Raw genomic sequence first — 16399 nt, forward strand, 5'->3', positions numbered from 1 at the left:
GAATTCGAAGTACCAAGAGCATCAAAATAGAAACTTGTTTTGCCCCCCGGACTCATAGGTATATTCTTACAAAAAAAAACACGATTTTCTCAGATTTTTCTTTGGTTGTTTCAATACAATGAAATTTCTAGGGCAGTAATGTGTTTTCGTCAATGTTGCCACGTTGAACCACGAAAAAATAGGCATAACTAAGTGGATAAACTTGACAACACATTTTGCTCGTAAAAAAATTCGTTACTTATCTGTTATAGCGATACCACTCAAGAAGTGAAGTTAGGTTAATCTTAATGAAATATACCGAAATATGATGGAAATATAATACGGTCTGCATGCAAAATGTGTTAGGTACAATTATTCTGCATACATATAATGAAGTAAGAATTGTTTTCTAACTGCACACTGTCCAAATAATTTACCCCCCCCCTTCCTCTTGTGCAAATATATAACCCAAATTAAATATTTCCCATTTATTCTATTACTCTTTCTTGTCTCACGCTAAGCTGAAAGAAACTAGAGAAGGAAACCGGTTCTATAGTGCGTCAATAATGAAGAACTTGAGTGAGGTCGCTATAACAGATAAGTAACAAAAATTCAAACATTAACAATTGGTTAATTCCGATAGACAATTATACTTTAAAAGGGAAAATAAAAACTTCTTAATACACTTAATGCTTCTACAACTTCTAATGCACGAACAGAGTGCCCTCCCGAATCAAATATAAATAAAAAAAAGTTCCGGGAGTCCTAGACACGGTGCCCCCCCCCCAGCCGTAATGACTCCTTTAGAGCAGCCCTGATAACAACGGGGCAGCTTGAACTGGTTGCCCCCCTTGGAACAGCCCTGGTAATACTAATCAGAGTTGATATAAAACCAAATCTTTACACAGACTAAACTTTCAATGAAGGTAGAGTCGCTGAGACTATTTTCGTATAATAGTACTTATAATAATATTGTATTTCGAAGCTTTTAAGCCATGTACAAAAAAAATGAAACGTGTAACACTAACAATGGAAGCAAAACATAAAAAAAAGTCAAACTCGCTTTAGAAACTCTACTAATGAAACTATAATTAAACTACATTTTATAGGAAATATTGAGAACAGAAAGTATTTTTCTTAAAAGAAAAATGAATTTTTGTAGTATTAATTAAAAAAAATGTCAATAAAAAAAATTTTCTAAGTCAAGAGTGATATTGAAACCTACAACGAGTATAAATAAATATATGATAAGTAAAACATAAGACTAACATAATTTACTATAGATGAATAAATGAAACTTAAAAGACATCAAAATGAATAACAAGTCAAACATAAGACGTGCAGAAAAAAACGCTAATAAAAGCAGGTCTATCACCCTTTTAATTCTGCTAAAGGCCAAAATATAGTTTGCGCTTAATAGCAAAACTGATAATGCATACTTTTCTGCAAAAACAGGAGATACTTTTTTACACTCCTTCCCCCAAACAAAAATTGTAGGCCCCTTAAACCCCTCCTCTAAAACAGTTTTAAAGTTTCAACTCGATACACAGTCGTGAGACAAGATAGTGTGTATTTACCAAACTATGTAAATAATATATAGCCGTTGAAGCCTACAGACTATGTGGGACATCTGCAGTGAGAAATTTTCGCTTACTTTTAGGCCTCAACCATAAAAGAGCGAAAAAAAAATACTCTCTTGTGATGGTCAGAAATCAATTGGCTCTGAATTATGAAAGTGCTAGGGAGAACTACTGGCTTCAGCTAACCGTTGTGTAAACTTACGTTGTGCAGAAATATCTGGATTCTGATTGTATCTTCCTATTTTGCTAATCAACTTCGAAAGAGTCTTTTTTCTTTTTTTTTCTGCAGAAACGACATGTGTCCTTTTTATCACAGCAGCTGCTTTGAATTTACTGTTTATAGTGATTGACATTTTATTAATTGATAAATGATTAAAGCAAAATTTAGATAAAAAAATGAAAAGGGAGAAAAAGTAAAAGAGAGTCAACTCCTTCCAATCAATCTTTCGTCGGCACTCTGCTTAACAACGAGTTCTCGATACCCCTATTAGCGCCATTACTAGAAAAACATGGGATATAGCGTTTCACTTTATTCGATCTCCAATTATATCTGTCCGTCAAAGATGACATTTCCTCCGGCGAGACGGTCTAACGATGAACTTGAAATTACACCCCTGTCATGTTATAGTCCCTGACATGCTGTCAAAAACTCTGTAGGTAATTCCACAGTACCGTGTCCTGTTATAGGTGTCCCAAGACGAGAGCAAATTAGGAACCAGTTGGAATTCAGCGTAATCATCATAATAAATCTGGAATGCAGAATTAAAGAACGCGCATAAATTATTTTTATCTAATTGCTTGTTTAGGCGTCCCATTCTTAAACATAATGGTCATTCTATCCAGTATGAAATAAAGTCAAATAAAATTTGGTTTCAAAATATAAGGCCTGTGTTTTGGTCATCAGATTGTACTTCATTGATGTCAAAATAGATTTTTTAAGTTCATCAGAAGACCAAGGCCTTAGTTATTATTAGGTATACCTTGGCTATCATCCAACGTCTTTCTGCTCTGATCAGATGAGTAAGATTCACAAAGAGCACCTCGTTTGCTGGGATGCCAAATGGACACTTTTAGAGGCTTTTGGACACTTTTTCACTCTTAGGGACACCAGGACACTATTCGGTCAAAAAAGGCAGCTTTTTGAGAAAAAGGACACTTTTTGGACATTTTTCCAAATCAAAAACCAAATGTCTTTATTTTCTTCATTTTTTTTATAAATAAGGCTGCTTTTAATTTGTACTTTACTTTTAAGCTTTGGTAACGTCTTGGGGATTTTTCTTATATGTTTTTGGGCCCTGCGCGAACACTATTTACCAACCGAATAGGAATAGGACCTTAAGTCTTAACCAATGTGGTATGCTAGAACTATCGAATCCCTCTTTTTCTTTTATGTTACGGTTGACGTTTGTCATCAAGTCGGTCAACTTCAAGGACCCACCTACTGCTGGTGGCAGAGTCACCAATGCCGCTGAGAAGGCTGGAAAGAAGAAGTGAATGGCCATTCCCTGCTGGCGCGTTCCGCATAAATCCCTGTGGCGTGTAGCCGTGTGCACATGGCTATGATTACACTGCTGTCATAGAAAGAAAGGAGTTTCGCAGAAAAGCTGTGTTGCGGCTTAATTTTATTTATAGCCACTAGCGAATGTTTCTGTTTTATATTCTATACTTTCAGCTATGTTTTTTTGTTAAACGCTGGTCGCCAGTTTCTATCGAGTGTAACTCAAGCGAATTTATTTCAATCGGCTTCTCACTTTTTAGTTCTCGAAAACGTCATTTTTGCTCAGGGCTACTTCTAAACAGTGTTGCCACCCTGGCCTGAGAGAATTTGCTAAATCTCAGAGGAAAAATTTACTAAATCGTATCTGTTTTACTAAATGCTCAAAAATCTTTTTTTGCGCGTGCAGCTACCACCGCACGCGCACCATCAAGCATCGATTTTTATTATAGGAGGATAATCATTAGGATTTACACAAACTTTTTTCCTTTTTTCTTGTTTCTTTTTCTCTTTTCCTTTTTTCTTTCGTTTTCATAGTATGATTGAAAATTCCGGAAACCTATAAGTTCAAAAATCCTTTTTATTATTATTATTTGGATATACTACTGGATAAGCGTCATATTCCAAATGTGGTGTATCCAAGACGTCAAAAAACAGTCTGGAATCTCGGATTCTGGAAATCCAGCTGATGAAGCCCGGCTTTAATTTGTCAATGGTCTTCAGGTCATAAAATTCAGGTATATTGAAAAATTGAAAAATAATCAACGAAGAAAAACAGCTACAACTCATATTCACAAAGCAATTCAGACGATGGAGTGCTTAGAATCTGAGGTGTGTTTGAAAGTGACGGCTTTTGAAATTGGTCCTCCAGTTTCTGTTTTTAGGTTTGAAATCTAAACCCTTCAATTTCGCATTTTTAAGAGGGAATTTGCCAGTTTTAAAACTCTAATTTGGCTGGTCTTTAAATAAGGGTTAAGCCGCTTACAAAGATTTCTGGTAAATTTGAAAGCAATTAATTTAGGATTTTTGTTTTGCTGATTTTTTCTGGATTCTCTCTCGTTCGTATTCAAGGGAATCAAAACCCAATACAATCTATGTCAATTCAAAACGGAAATGACGTAATAGGCTACCGGTTTAGTTGTAGAATTATTTAAATTAAAAAGTACACCTCAATGGACTAGGGTTGCCAAGAAAAAGAAAACTTATATAACATAAAATATTTAGTTTAAAAAATATCATTGTGTCAATAGTCTTCATTTCAGGCAAATCATACAAATTGAAAGTAAGAAGAAAAATATGTAGCAACAATTAAACAAAAGTCGACCTTAAAAGATTCTAATCGGCCTCAGTCTCATTCAAACCCTGAGCATCAGGGAATGTCGAATCCCAAATGAAGGGATCCATCTATCCTTGTTTTTCGGTAATCTGAATAAAATTGCATGAGGTTACCCATTCCTTTAATCGACCTAACAACATACGAAAAAGTTGTACCGCACTCATCAAGTACGAAACACTCGAGACATTTAGCCTATTCCGATTATTCGTTTCGGTGACCGATAAAATCAAGAACTGTCTCTCTGCTCCAGCAATTGAATGGGGCAAGCTACAGAGAGTCAGAAAGAACTTGGGCAAGTATGGAAGAAGTTCGTTTCCAACAGCGTCTTTAAAGGGACAAAGCTAACTAACAAACGTAGCAGCTATTATGATAGTCAGGGAAATTTGTCTGAAAACAAATTAAGCCGGCATACCAGTCCTGATTTTAAATAGTTTGCCTTTCAAAACGAGTATCAATAAGAAGCCGAGAGAAAAGTAGAGATTTTTAGGCGCTAGGGTTGACGTGAAATCGAAAAATGAGAGCAATAGTAGCCATAATATCTAACATAATCGAAATCAGATTTTGTAATGAATGGACCCTAATTGTTTTACTGAATTCATGGAAAATAACAAAAATTTTGTTTCCTACAAATCAAGACTTTTTCCTAGATTTCGGGAAATTTACTAGATCTTTAAAATTTACTAGATTTCTTTTTATTTTACTAGATCTAGTAAAATCCTACTGACGATGGCAACACCACTTCTAAATGTTCAGAAAACGGCAAGATAGAGGAGTTGTTAAACGATTTTAACCACTTGAACAACCAGTTGGCTGAGTGGTTAAGGTGATTGACGTCTTTAATTTAACTTTAAAACCATTTAGGTCAAAATAGAAATTTCGTTGCTACATCCGTTCGGACCTTGTCGCACACAAAGTTCTTTAATAGCTACCGAAGATCAAAGACTCGTATCTTTTTCGCATAACATATGGAAATGCCGAAGTGAAAATGAATCTCTATGGTTGGTTCTTTCCTTTTCGACTAAGATAGGTAGCGGTATCGATAATCGATATAACATTTCACTCTGTTGACATTCTCATGACGAATTTTTCTCTGCCATCTCTTCAAATTGGACTAGCACTAAACTTAATTTATATGTAGTGTTAATGTCAAAGCTGGAAATACCTGCAGATCTCATGCAGGTAACAGACCGCTAGGTAGCAGAACTAAGAAGGAGGAATTTCACAGTTTTTTCAGCACTTTTTTCACAGGTTTTGAAAATTCATAGTGGCAAATCTGTATTTTGGCTAATTATCTAGAGCGACACTAAAAGTGTCCTTTTTTGGCTGATTTGGACACTTTTGTCCCTAAAAGTTTTGGTAGCCCTGCTCGTTTGGTCATCAACTTAGAAGATCTTATAAAATATAAAAAAAAAAAGTCTTTAGAACTGAGAGTAAGGAGCAACATTAAAACTGAAAATGAACAGAAATTACCGCGTATAAGAGGGGAACTGTTCCTTCCCAACCCTCACTCTTTACGCTAAAGTTCGGCTTTTTGTCACAATTCTTTAAGAAAGACTGTTCAAACACAAGGCCCTTCGAATATGAATGAGAAGTATTTTTAAGGAATTTTAAAACTTTAGTGTAGAGAGCAAGGGCTGAGAAAGCCCTCTAATGTGAATAATCTCTGTTTGTTTTAAGTTTTAATCTCGCTGCTTACTTTCAATTGAAAAGCTTGTTTTTTTTTAATTTCTGACCATTCTTTAAATAATACTGGGAAACTTCACTCACCCCTCCAAGAAAAATCCCCCCCCAAACGAAAAATTTCTTCATTTAAAGTTCTTCCCGTGTTCTACTTTCTTACTTATCCTACTTTCATTTGAAAGAAAGACTTGTTTTACATAATCTCTGATCGTTTTTCAAATCCTTTCAGAAACAGGGGCGGATCCAGGATTTTTTTAGGGGGGGGAATAGATTGATCCGAAAAATTTTCGTTAGGAGCAAGTTTAATTAACGCAAATTTGCGTTAATTAAGTAAATTACACTACTTTAGACTATGTTAGGGGGCCCCCACCCCCTGGATATGTCACTGTTCAGAAACTCCCCATCCATAGAAAATTTTTCTCGGAAATCCTTCCCCCTAATGGAAAGTTTGCCCCATGGAAGATCTCCCCTCCATAAAAAAAAATCACCCAAACAATTCCAACCCCATTGAAAATTTTCCCTGAATCGTTCCCCCAGAACTTCCCCACATTTATATTGAGTCACCAAGAAGAAAGTGAAACAAATACACTGAATTTCATATTCGAAGTCTGGCAAATTACTCCTATGCAAAATTTCCCATGGATAATTCACCCCTGGAAACTTCCCTTTCCACGGAAAATTTTCTCCGTGGAAAATACCCCCTGCATAAAATCCCTCTCCCCCCGCAAAATATCTGCATTCATCCCAATAACAAGTCCTGTATAAATTTCGCAACTTACAGTCCTTTCTCAAGAGGCTGTGGGAGTCATCTCATCTTCAGAAGTAAAATTATTGAACCTTTCAACTATGTTGAAAAAAATGGCTGTCTCAAAATTTTTATCAGATGACTTTGGGGAAAAAAGGGGCGTGGAAGAGGGGTCAGTTAGCCATTATTTTGGCTCTCTTAAAAAGGGCATTAGAGCCTTTGATTTCCGTTAGATTGAGCCCTTTCCCGATCCTTTAGGATCATTAGCTCGATACGATTACCCCTGAGAAAAAAATAATAATAAACACGCATATCTGATCTTTCTTCGGGCAAAAAATATTAAGTTCCACCTTTTCGCAGATGGGAGCTAGAAACCTCTGCTGTAGGGTTCTCTGATATGCTGAATATGATGGGATTTTCACCAAGATTTCTTCACATTTGGGGTTTTCCCCCCGGGTTTTCAGCAAATATAGAAGTAAATACATTTAAAGCAAAAAAATTCTCTTTTTAAAACTACCAGATCTAAAGCAAAACTGATCAACCCTGATAAAGCTAAAAAATTAGAACATTTAAGAAGCGAGACCTTAGTCCAGGAAAATATTTCAACAACAGTTTGCAATTAGGCTAAATAAAAGATCAATTAGTCGATAAATATGATGAATTTGCCAAGGAATTTGCATAGAATGGCAACATTTTGGCTTTCATTCGTCCATTAAGGCAATCTAGTGTAATAATCTTGACAGTAACGAAGCGGTTTTTGGTGAGGAGTAAAGAGGTCATTTTTGCACTTGAGATGTAAAAACTTGGAGGAAAGGATTGTAGGTGAAAAGTCTGGTTCAATTGGGTCATTCTGTTATCTATTCTTTTGAATACAAATCTATTTGGCAAATACGTATTGTGTGTAGACGACATGAAGAGATTGCCAACTCTGTTGGTGTCTGGACGAGCAACTCTGCTCCTCTACATAGACTTATTTGCTATTAAGAGGAGGATCTGATCAAAAAACTCATTCCCTGAAATTTACTAAAGCCCTCCTTCCGCCTAGTATAAGGTCTGCCACTCGCCTGAAAAAAACCCTCGCCAATGGACTCAACTTCTGTCAACTCTGGCAGTATGTGCAAGACGTCACACTATCTGAAGAGTTGTTGGGTAGTTTCAGTCGAGATGGCATTTGGGATCCATCCTTCTCCACTCGAGCTACCCAATAACCCCTCAGATAGTATGACAACGTCTTGCACATCCAAGCGCGTCATCTCAAAAAGACGGAAGATATGAAAAAATCTATAGTCTATAGTCGACAGGAAAAAATTATCAAGGTCGTACAAATAAAGCCCCATAGTTCGAATCTCACAAACATCCTTCCGCGAAGTAGATGGTCTGCCACTCACCCAAAACAAATACTGGCCAGTGGAATCGTCTTTCGTCTTTTTAAGATGGCGTGCTTGGCAGCAAACTATCTGAGGCGCTATTGGGTAGTTTGAGTGGAGATGGTATTTGCGACGTAACGTAACCTCTATAGTTGGCAGGAAAAAATTATCTAGGTCGTACAAATGAAGCCCCATAGTTCGAATCTCACAAACTTCTTTCCGCGAAGTTGATAGTCTGCCAGTCACCCAAAACAAACCCTGGCCGATGGAATCATCTTCCGTCTTTTTGAGATGGCGTGCTTGACAGCAAACTATCTGAGGCGCTATTGGGTAGTTTGAGTGGAGATGGTATTTGTGACGTAACGTAACCTCTATACTCGACAGGAAAAAATTATCTAGGTCGTACAAATAAAGCTGCATAGTTTGAATCTCACAAACATCCTATCGCTTGAATAATACCAGAATTCATGGGACTTCTCACCGTCGGGCAGAGTAGGGTAGCCCCCTCGCTTGCATTAAAATTACACGTTTTTGGACAGAACCTTGACATCAGTACAATTTATGGTTTAATTAAAAAAATAAGTACGAGAAAGGATGCTTGTTTGCAATAGATTCTTGCAAATTCACTAAAAGGATTTTCACGGGGATTTCACCATAATTTTTTCATGTTTTAATTCCTAAATTTAAAGCAGGCGTTCATTTTCAGTGATTAGCCTGCGTCTATTTAAATTTAGGAACATTTTACGTGATTTAGTATTGATAAGCTCGTATAATAGGTTTCTCGTTGGAATTTATTTTGTTGCGTTCTCTATATCTCTGTCCTATCTCTCTATCCCTCTCTTCTCTTCCTTCTTAGCTTCTTATCACAAGGAGTTCTTGCCAAAAAGTTTAAATTATAAAATTGACTTGAAGTGTAATTAAACCTTTTTTTCTTAAAAAAAATTAAAAAAGGTTCCGCATTTTTTGTTCGAATGATTTAATTTGCAGTGAGTTACGCCGTGCCATTTACTTATGTTCCCTATTAGTAGCGATTCCGATCGATCCATATGGATTCGAGGGTATGCAATGAATATTTAATTTCTGTGATTATTTACGCTCTGTACCGTGATCAAGGGGGGGAGTATCCCTAGGACATCTCAGGCCTTTGTGATTGACAAGAGCCACTCTTAGAGTTATGCATCGCCGCCCTTTCACTATCACTGTCAATCAAACTACACCGATTTGAATTAGCTAAAAGGACAACGGCTCCGATGAAAGAAATGAATACAACATATATTTCTTATTAATTTTCTATGCAGAACGAATCATAACAAAGCTCGGTTCCCATTGGTTCAGACATTTTTTTGTTTTGGATCCAATTCAAAATTTCTTATGTAAGAAATCCAGTTCTTTTTAAAGCTGGTGCTGACGAAGCTTTAATTTTGACTTCTGAAATACATACAATTCTAATATAAAAGCATTCCTCACAGAAGCAATAATCCATCAAAATGTAGGGGGGAATGTATTTTTCCAAATCCAAGGGGGTTATTTCTTTTGATTAAAAAAAAAATCAAAATACTAAAAAATATTTTGTTAGTTAAGAACAAGTATTTTTCAATGTCTACGGGGGGGGAGGTTCCCTCAATTGACTCAAAGGATTCCTTTATCCAGAACATGCTATGAGTCTTGGTTATTTTAAGATAATTAAAAAGAAATTATATAATTTTAACTTTCTCTTTACGTTTTTTGCACAATTTATGGAATACTGATTCGAATGGCAATATATTTTTTGTCAACAGATTCATATAAATGTTAATTGCGCCCAAATAATAATTTTACACATTTTATACTTTATGTAAGTTTTGTTTCACCCAGGCGGGAGACGAAGCCCCTATCTACCTGAGGACACCCTTTTCCACAATTAGACAGAAAACATCATATTTCTGGAATATGTATTCTTGGTATTTAAATGACACCAGGGAACTGAAAATAAAACACATACACTTTTTTCCAAAAATCATGATGATAGAATTTTGAAACAAAGCCCAGGAAAGATAGTGACCTGTCGAATCAAACCAGTGCTCTAGAGGGAGATTCTTTTCCTGTTTGAAATGAGTTAAATACAATCGCAGAGGTTAGTAGAAGTTTAGCCGATGAAATGTCTGTTTTATATTTAAGTTTTTTTCATCTCATATACGTTGGATCCCATTCTGTTGTTCTTTACTTTTTCGTCTTTTTTATTATCTTTTTTCACTTTGTTCAGCAATGGCGAGACAACATAAGTATCCCATGTAACAGTGATCACAGAAAATTAAACAATCATAGAGTGAGGGCCAAGATACCTGCTTAAAAATAAACGATTTGAGTTTAAAAATAATAATATATATGGTTATGAAAGTTCTCACTTAGCTCAGGTAAACAATCAGATTTTCATTGTCCGTGGCACGTCAATCACTAGGTATTTTGGCCTTCAAATACATCCTTTTATTGAGAAATAGATAAGGTAGATTTATATCTTCAATTATATTTTGCAGGTTTAACTTTCTATCCTCAAAGGGACTCTAAATCTCACCTTTGGGAGGCATTCATTATCCCCTCACATCCCTGTATGTTGGTATGTCCAATAAACGCAGGAGAACCCGATTAAGAAAGTTTACAACTTCTGAATATTACTTCTGCAAAACAGAAGGAAAATATTCACTTGATTCATTTTAAATATCTAACCATTTGGGCAATGTCCTTTGGGGGAAACCAAAATGGTATGTTCAGGATTTGAATTCTAGAACATTTTCTACTATTATTTGGCCACAGCTACAATTTTTTCGGCACTAACTTTAAATTTTGAGTTAAATTTTTGAGTTAAATTTTTAAATAACTTTAAATTTTAGTTAAATTTGAGTAAAATTTAAATTTTAATTTAGTGCTCCTTTTTTCTGTATATTTCATTTACGTATGTAGTCCAGACTATGTAACTGAGATGGTAAAAAGAAATCCTAGACAATTGAATACCTTGTTTCAGCTAGACTTGTCAAAAAACTTTCTGTTAGCAAATATATACTGATTATAAAACACCTTATAGAAGAAATTATTCTAATGTGTAATGATGAACAATCCTGTACCGTAACCTCTGTGGGTCACGCAATTTTAATGATGCTGATGAAGAATAATTTGGCATTATTAAGTTATGAAAATCCAACTTTTGCGAGATGCACTACTTTCAGCGTTACTATTTTAGCAAATTTTTATTTAACGTTCAAAGTTACATTTAACGGTACTATCTCGTTACGCGGGCGTCTCTGGTTAATCACTATAGACTAGGCAATGATAAAACCCGTTTTTGATGTCTTAACTGTTGTAGAGCAGGTAATGATAGCAAGGTTTTCATTGCGTATACAATATTAAATTGTGTTTTTTTGGGTTTAGAAGGGGAAGGTACCTAGGTTAGGTTACGTTAGGTTGCGCATTTAATATATGCAATGCTTTACCCCACTCCCACCCCCTAATGTACAAATATATAGCCCAAATTTGTTTCTAAACTATTATATATTCATCCTGTATTATTTTACTTCATTAGTATTAACCAAACTTGACTTTTTAGAGAGGTCCGGATAATGGGATAGTACCCATTTAACAAACGCTATTTTCATGTCACAAAACTCTAATATTCCCTGACAATTCAATACCCTTGTTTTGGCTAGAAATGTCGGAAAAAAAAACTTGGTGAACAGATATAATTCGATCGAACCCAACGAGAATCTTTTGCTAGCTGGACGTCTGGTTTTAAGAGGGTGTAATAACTCATTATGGGGGACCTTGAGGGACCAAGCAACTTGGGGGGGGGACCAAGGACTGAGGGATTTTTAAGGTTGACTATATATTCAATAATGAATAATAGTGCTTTAAATGGCATATTAATAATAGTCATATTATTGCTTTGGTTATCAAAGATATTCTCTATCATTGCAGATTAGAAAAATTTATACCCTCGGGACAACAGCCTCCTCCTAAAAAGGCCCTTCATCTATGTTTTCTATACCTGACTGTCTTTTAGCCTTAATTTGCTAATATAAATTAGATGCCAACTAATTTATTCTGATATATAATGATGAAAAGGGTGTTTAAGATACCGAAAAAACATCCGAGGAAAAATAAAGATGTAATTTGGAAGAATTAAGAGATCGAATACTGCTTAAATTTTAGGATGGTACTTCTAATTTTGCTCTTAGCTCTAGAATTTTCCTTTTTATTTTCCCTTTCTTTCTGTAGGAAAACTTCGAAAATTGTCTAAAGTCTTAAGATTTGTGATCATCTGGAGATTGAGAAAACTGATGCTCAATTTTGTTCCCTGACTCCATGCAAAGATGTATGGGTCCCAATAGTGAAATGGGAGATTAAATTCAACGTGAAACCAAAGGGTTGAGAAATACGGAAGCTTGTTTATGTAATCACACTTGGAGAAAATATTCTCTTGTGACTATCACCACCTAATGAGTTGGAGAAAAATTTCGACTATTACCACTTAATATATGACTTGAGACGAATATTTTAAGCTTATAAAAATCCTCGAGTGAGATTATTCCGTCGGTGAATTTTCTTCTGACTATATCCACTGTTGTCAACAAATAAAATAATGCAGAACTTATAATAGCCTAATGCACAGATAGAGCAACTCAAAAAAATGTAAGGGGAGACAAAATATTCTTTTCCAAATCTAGAGGGGGGGGGGTGTATTTTCTTTCAATGAAAAAAAACGAAAAATGTATTTTACAATGGAAATACCCGAAAGGTTTTTTTTTCAAAATACAGGGGAAGGGGGCAAAGATCTAGGAAGCAATTACTCCCCTACCTTCCCCAATTTGGCACCCCCTGTTATTGCAAGCATAATGTACTTGTATAGGCCTACATTTTTTTAAATACATTGTAAGATCACATAGGCTGCAAGTGTTTAAGAGACTGGCCTTGGTAATTACTCATTCTTTTGGTCTGGTGAATAAGCTAGTCCATTTTTTTACGTGCCAGGATCTAGCCTACTACAGTTGTAATATTTTGAATTGTAATATTCGGATATTGCTAATTCAACAACTAAAAAATATTCGGATATTGCTAATCAAACAGTTCGTGGTAACGAACTGTAAGTAAGGAGCGACCCGGCTCAATGGTAACCGAAACTCTAGAAAACGGGTTTTTGATATCAATAGATACATCAAAAGAATCAGATTTCAATGCTGATTTCAAATATACAGCTTTCATCAAGTTTAGTGCTACCCATCAAAAGTTACGCGCCTGAGAAAATTTGGCTGATTTTCAAAAAAAGGGGGAAAGACCCCCTAAAAGTTATAGAACCTTAATGAAAATCACACCATCATATTCCGCGTATTAGAGAACCGTACTATAGAGGTTTGAACCTCCTATCTACAGAAACGTGGAATTGTGCATTTTTTGCCGGAAGATAGATCACTGATGCGTGTTTATTTGTTTTTTTGTTTTTTTGTTGTTTTTTTTTCTCCAGGAGCGATCGTATCGACCCAGTGGTCCTAGAATATCATGGGAGGGCTCATTGTAACGGAAATTTAAAGTTCTAGTGCCCTTTTTAAGTGACAAAAAAATAGAGGGTAACTAGGCCCCCTCCCACGCTTATTTTTTCCCCAAAGTCACCCGATCCAATTTTTGAGATAGCCATTTTGTTCAGCATGGTCGAAAATATGATAAATATGTCTTTTAGGATTACTTAATCCCCCGAAGTCCCCTGGGGGAGGGCTAAAAGTTATGAACTTTACCCAATGTTAACATATAGTATTGGTTATTTGGAAGTATACAGAAGTTTTCAGGAGGTTTTTTTTTTCTGCTAGTGGGAGGGAAAGGTGGGTCGGGGGTTATGTTTGAGGATCTGTCCATGAAGGAAGTTTTCATGGGGAAAGGGAAATTGCCATGAAGGGGGCGCTGGACTTGCCAGCATTATTTATTGGTTATTGGGAAGTATACAGACATTTTCAGGAAGGATTTTTTTCTGGAGGGGGGGGGGCTAGAGGAGGGGGTTACTCTGGAGAATCTTTCCGTGGAGGATGTTTCTTTGGGGTAAGGGAAATTTCTATGAAGGGGGCGCCGGATTTCCAAGCATTATTTAAAAAACGATCAGAAATTAAATTAAAAAAAAACAAGTTTTTTCAACTGAAAGTAAGAAGGAACACTAGAACTTAAAACGAACAGAAATTATAACGCATGTGAGGGGGTTCTCCCCCAAGTCAATACCTCGCTCTTTACGCTACAGTTTTTTTTAGTGCTTTCAAAAGAGCTATCTATTCTAATTAAACGGCCTTTGTGATTCAGGGGTTTGTGAATCAATTTTTTTTTAAATTTTAACTTAAAGAGCGTGGTATTGACTAAGGGGAGAACCCCCTCATATACGTAATAACATACACGTAATAAAAAAACAATAAAAAAACAAGCGATACGGCTCAATAGTAATCGAAACTTTTAAAAACGGAATTTTTATGTCAATAAATGTATCACAAGAATGTGTTTATAATGCTGATTCTGAATATATAAATTTTATTAAGTTTAGTATTAATCATCAAAGGCTACAAGCCTGAGAAAATTTACTCGATTTTGTAAAGAGGGGGGAAACATCCCCTACAAGTGAAAGAATTTTAATGAAAATCACACCGTCAGATTCAGCGTATCAGAAAACCCTATTACGGGTTTTCTTCAGGTTTCAAGCTCATATCTGCAAAAATCTGCAACTTTGTATTTTTTGCCAGAAGAAAAATATACGAATATAGAAGTTAGTTACGTAAGTTAATTTGTAAAAACATCCATTTAGCAAAAGAAAAGTAAAATTTTTATGCAAATTTTGTTTACTTATTCAATGACGGTTAGCCAAAATAAAATCTGCATTAACTAAAAAACGATCAGAAATTAAATAAAAAAAACAAGTTTTTTAAACTGAAAGTAAGAACTTGGTTTGCCCCTCCCCCAGAACCCAGTTTGCCCCCCTCCCCTTCAAGACATCAGTCCCCCCCTCCCTGCCCCAGCTGAAATTTAGTTTCTTCAAAAGTTTGTCAAAACTAAAATAAGCCTGTATCAGGGCCGTTTTTAGGATTTTTTTTTCAAGGGGGGATTACAAAAGGATTTTTTTTGGGAGGGGAGCGGGGGGTTAAGAAAAAAAATTTAAAAAAAGCTTCAAAATTCTGTTCATATTCATTTTTGTTACGTTTTTACTAGTGGAAAAATATTTTGGGGGGTTCAAAACCTACCCCTAACCCCCCACCCTGGATACGGCTTTGGCCTGCATAGTTCAAGCATCTACAGAAATGGGTCTGTTTTCATTAGTATATTTTTACATTTTTCGTAGTATATGGCTCATTTTTCAGTTTTCACTGTCATTTCCATTTGATTTTGGAAAACTGGCTCTAACTTTGCACCCCCCCCCCCCCCAGAATTTTGACGAAATTACGCCAATGGAAAAATGTTAGGATCCCACTGAGCATTTATAAATTTATATTATAAAAAGTAGTTTAGGCTGTTACATGTTATCACGTATCATGAAGATGCAAAAAGATAATATTTCTTGATCCAAGGATGTACGCATGGGGGCCTCGGGACCCAGACCCCTCAAGATTCCTAATTCGTCCAAATTTCTTAGCACTTCGAATTCAAATCATCAAAAACATTATTTTAATTACTTCCCCTCCTGAAAAACTCCCTCCGCACTTGGCTGCCTTGAGCAGTTTTACTTAATATCCAACAAGGAGGCAAAAGAAAGGTAGGACGATGGTGTAAACAAAGTAGTGTTGGAAAGGATAAATTTTCATTCATGCCATGCTAAAAAAATATTTGGGACTACATGCTCTTTTTATAACTCTTAAAATTAAACGTGACTCTAAACTTCTAGTAGTTTTGTTAAAAGCTATTTCATTTGTAGGAATTAGTTTGTTTTCACTAGTCTGAAAACCAAATTTAGTTGGTTGATCGTTTATTTATTTGCTAATTCAAAACATTGACTCAAGAAGCTAAAAAGTGATTTGCTAATCCACTCTTTTAAACTTTTAGTTATTTGCCACTCTTTTTTTTATAATTTTGAATTGAAGGAATGAAAAGGAAAAGTTTTGACGGAAAAATTTTCCTTTAAGGTAGTGGAAATTCTACGAAAGCCATAAAAGTATTTTTGTGGCTATATTTACGTTGACTTTCCTCGTTTGAACGACTTTCTAGTGAAAAATATACTTTCAAACGTGATTA

Source organism: Artemia sp. Qi Xiang Cuo, chromosome 7 (genome assembly GCF_049724085.1).
Source record: "Artemia sp. Qi Xiang Cuo chromosome 7, ASM4972408v1, whole genome shotgun sequence".
NCBI classification, from domain to species: Eukaryota; Metazoa; Arthropoda; class Branchiopoda; order Anostraca; family Artemiidae; genus Artemia; species Artemia sp. Qi Xiang Cuo.